The sequence below is a fragment of the Salvia miltiorrhiza genome, chromosome 7 (assembly GCF_028751815.1).
Source record: "Salvia miltiorrhiza cultivar Shanhuang (shh) chromosome 7, IMPLAD_Smil_shh, whole genome shotgun sequence".
Lineage (NCBI taxonomy): Eukaryota > Viridiplantae > Streptophyta > Magnoliopsida > Lamiales > Lamiaceae > Salvia > Salvia miltiorrhiza.
This window is the reverse complement of record NC_080393.1, coordinates 35,859,727-35,864,557: the sequence shown is the minus strand read 5'-3', so window position 1 is coordinate 35,864,557 and position 4,831 is coordinate 35,859,727.

Below are 4,831 nucleotides of genomic sequence, written 5' to 3'. Positions count from 1 at the left end.
TATAAAAATATATGACACATGGATTGGCATCCCATAAAAATATACATTTTCAATACATCTCAATCCCCATTACACATACAAATAAAAAACAATTAAAAAAATTACAAATCAATCCACAATCTGATTAAATAAAAAACTGTACAAGTACTTAACCAATTAAAACGTAGTAATTTCATCCAATTTCCCCCCAAGTTTGCAACAAGAACAAAATTATTGATATATTCATGGAGAATGGAACAAATACGCGAAAACATGTATAGATATATTCAATTATTGAACAAAGCAATATCTGATTTATTTGAAGAAATCATTTGCTTGCATTAATTTGAATCGCACAATGCTTCAATTTGAATCACACAAAATCGAACAAGGAAAAACATAATCAGCCAACCACCCTCGTCAACAGTTAGCGTGCTTTCACTATTCCTCTCCTCATATTGAAGATTGAAGAGTACTAATATACACCAAAATTAACCTGCAAATCTCCTTCGCCAATGACCTCCAAATCTCATCAATCGACGAGCTTTATGCCAACGGAAAAAATCCTCCCCATTCAGAAAAATTCCCAGCGGTGGTTGTGTATCACCGCGAATTCCTGCTCTTCCTTATATCTAATAAATCAGATCGGGAAATTGGATTTGAAGTAGAGCAATTGACGGAGGCAGCGCGAGGCAGAGATGACAGCACGGAACCGCTCTAGATTAGGCGGAGGAGAGGTTGGCGCGGATGAAGATCTCGTAGGCGGAGATCGACCATGAGAAAGAGAGAGAGCCAGATCTGCGGCGTCTTCTCCTCAGAAATTAGGGTTTCAGGCGGTCGATCGACTGGCGCGGCAGCTACTGATTCGGAATTAATTTAGCAGTCTGGCAATCGATGTGGAAGATGTGACTGCAATTCGGAATCGTGCGCAGCTTCTCTCCTCGCTGGAATTCGTTCAAGCAAACCGCGCAATCGCAAGATTGAGATTGAGATTTCGCGGCGTCAGAGAAGGCTTCGCTCCCGAACTTGAAGATCGGGATGGATCTGATGGCGGCCTCGTTGAGGCCGCGGTTCTCGAGCGGCGGGAAATAGGCAGCAGCAGGAGAAGCGGGTGTTCCTCCGCCGCGCGCCGCCGCGAGAAGGAGAAGCGGCGCAGCAGGTCGATGCGGTGCCAGTTGAGGCAGCATTTGATGTCCACCTCCCTCGGCTCTGCTGACGGTGGCTTCCTCCGCCGCATCTACCTGCACCTCGCCGCCTTGTTTGACCTGGTCCGCCGCAGCGTCGCTCGAGTGGAGAGAGAGAAGAGAATGGGGGAGAGAATGCGTTGAGAGAGAAAGAGGAGAGAGAGAATGAGAGAAAAATGGTTAATTTTTATGTTTTTAATGTTAAGGGTATTTCTGTCTTTTCAATCAAAAAGTGGACAGTTTTTATTATTTTTATCTTAGTGGACAATTTTTATCTTTACAATATGAAAGTGGATAGTTTTATATATTTATTATTATTATTATTATTATTATTATTATTATTATTGTTGTTGTTGTTGTTGTTGTTGTTATTGTTATTATTATTATCATCATCATCATCATCATCATCATCATCATCATCATCATCATCATCATCATCATCTTCAAAGTATAATTTTTAACTTCAACATATTTGATGAAAACTTTATTTCTTGAAATTATAGAATGAACACATCAATCGTATTAAATAAGAGAAGTAAAAGTAAGTAGTTTTTTTTTTTTGAAAAAAAATAGATATTTCTTTCCTTATTAAACTGAAATGGATAATTTCCATTGTTAACATAAAATTAAACATATAAAATTATTTAATCTCATAGCTCAAATTAATTAGTCCAATGAAATTTTTTAAATTTCTAATCTTTTTCATCATTCATGTACCACGCTTCTTCTCTCAACGTTTTGTTTTTTCTTCTTCTTCAGTCTTAATTATACTTCTTATTCACCCTTCTATTCTCAACAATGTCTTCTTCTTTTTACTTCTTCTTTGATCTTTAGCTTCTTCCAAAACACAAGAATATTTATAAATAATAAACAAAAAAATGATATACTGTACAACAAAATTTAGGAAAAAATAAGATTAATATAAAAAATAAATCAAATATTTTTTAAGAATTAAATTTAATTATTTTAAAGAAATAAATGGTGAAATAACATTCATATGTGGAATTTGGAAATCTATTATGATCCATATAAAAAATTTATACTGCAAATTTTTTTATTTATATGTTTTTATAAAAGATTATAACAAATTATTCAAAATTTCATACTAAACATTTTTCTCACTTGAGAGCTTCGATGATATATGGGTGCATTAGCACTCTCTAAATTTTCAATACGTGTCCTATGAATGTTTAGATTTTTAAAACATGGTCGTCAATGATATTTTCATCCAAGAGAAACAGTCCATCCTCTTTCTCTTTCACACATCCTTTCGATTTCTCCACATCTTTCTTCCCCAATCCTCTCTGGTGGCTGATGGACACATCCCTTTTGATTTCTCTGCATCTTTCTTCCCCAATCCTCTCTGGCGGTTGAATCCCATCGACGGCGGAGTAAATGTGTTGAACAACAAAGGCAGAGGTGGCGCGAGGTCGATGTTTTTGCGAACGAATAATCCGGCGGCCAACAAATGTTGGTGATAGGCGCTGTACGAATCAACCTTGACGCGCTAGAAATGATGCTGAAACAAATTCAGAAAACTGAATTTTCTGCAACTGATCTGCTGAGAATATCTCGAGAAGATGGTTTTTCTAAACCTGATTTAAATTGACGCAAAAAGAAACCATTAAAAACTGTGATTTCATATATATCTAGATATGTGTCAGCAGGAAAACAAATACACACTTAAACATGTGTTCTCAAAGAATTATATATGCAGCAAAATAAGAACGCAAAAGATGGTGATTACCCGTATGAGCTAGGCTTTCTACTTTAGCTTTAGCATAAAAAATTCCCATAGCAAAATAAGAGCACAACGCCTTTCAAGATTTGATCTAAAAAAGTTCTACACATGACTTAGAAAAGTATGAGCAATCAAATAGTTTATTTCAATCTCCATCTAAGGTATGAAGGCAAGCTGAAAGAGAGAAGACGCGAGAAATATATAATATATAAATCATTGATTGTTTTATTTCAAAATTTTAAAGAGGAAAACAAATGCATAGCCTTTTCTATAAATTAAGCATCAACCAAGCAATAATCAATACAAAACAACTACATTTCTCGGGTGTATAATAGTGGTTCTATGTGGTCTACAAACATAATTCATAAAAGGAGAAGCAACCCACCTCTAAAGTTGAAATCGTTGAGCACTAAACAGTTATCATTGAGAAACTAACAAATCTGCTCTAGGCTTTCTTGGTTGCTCAGCCTCTATTTCCATCAAAGCTCCTTTGCAAAAACATACTTCATTCTCAAAGCATAAGCCAAATTTGAGAGCAACCCCATATTCTTCTCCTCATCCGCCTTCAAATCAATTTCTCACATATATAGTAGCATCAACTTCAAAAGAATAGGTTTTGAACTTTAGAAAATGAATCTTGGAAATAAATAATATCTACAAAGGCATAATGATTGATTATCTAAAAAGAATCATACCACTCACTATACACGTCTAATTCTAAATGAATGATTTGATTAATATAGTGACATGAAACTACAAAGATATGTGGTTATATGTTATTGGCAATCTACACGAAACAATTTAATCTAACATTTGTTGAAGAATTGATCTAAAATCTCCTCTAAAATTCACCAATATACAGACATGCATAGCCCTATATTTAGCATAACTAAGAAATTAAAGGGAAAAAAAAGAAGGAAAAGGTGATGGTGGTTGCTGGGTTGTTTGGTGAGACAAAGGCAAGGGTGGTTGTTCTGGCCGATAGTGACGGTTAAACTGCGCTTTCAGGCACTGGACTGTTACAGTGGTGGCGGTGGAGGTTATGTGACTTGGTAACATGCTTGACAAAATTGGGTGGAGCGGCAACGCCAACAACGTCAAAAGTGTGAGGATATGCATACTTAAAACTACAAAATATTGTTCCTAAAAAAACTACAAACGCTGAAGCTTCAAAAAAAAAATTATTGATGTATAAGGTAGAGAACATAAATTCGTCGGTTTTTGCAGAGATAACGTTTTTAGATTTGTGGAGAAAACCATTTTTGGTGTATAAAGAGCAAGAGAAAGTTGGAGATTAAAGTCGAGAGAAACGTGGGAGAGAGCAGATATGGCGGTAAAATATTACCGTTAAACTGTTATTTTATACTCCCTCCGTCCCAAGCCAAGATGATACATTTCTTTTCGGCACCGGATTTAAGGAGTTGTAGATTAGTGTTTTAAGTGTGTAGTATAAAAATGAGAGAGAAGGTAATAAAATGATAAAGTAGGAAAGAGAATGTAATATAAAATTGATAAAGTAGGAGAGAGAAGGTAATAAGGGAGTGATTAATTAGTTGTAATTCCGCAATTAAAATCCCTTATTTTTTTTTCCATATTTAGAAATGTAGCATCTTCGTTGGGACAGAAGGAGTATAATATATAGATTTCACGGAAACTACAGAAAAATAATAAGTACGCAAATTTCTGAAAAAGTTTATTTTTCTTTACGCATCAGCCATGGCTTTGAACTCCATAGCTTCAAGGCCCTCCTCCTCTTTGTTATCAAGAAAATTGAGGAATTCTTCTGCAAATGATTCGGTTGAAGGCCATTCAGCTAGATTTCTCTGTTTCTTCAATCCCATACTTCTCTCCAACCTCTCTTTCAAGAATGCTTCACCATCACCAGTTTTGTCGAATCCTCCCATTCTGTGCTTGTGGCTCACTTTTC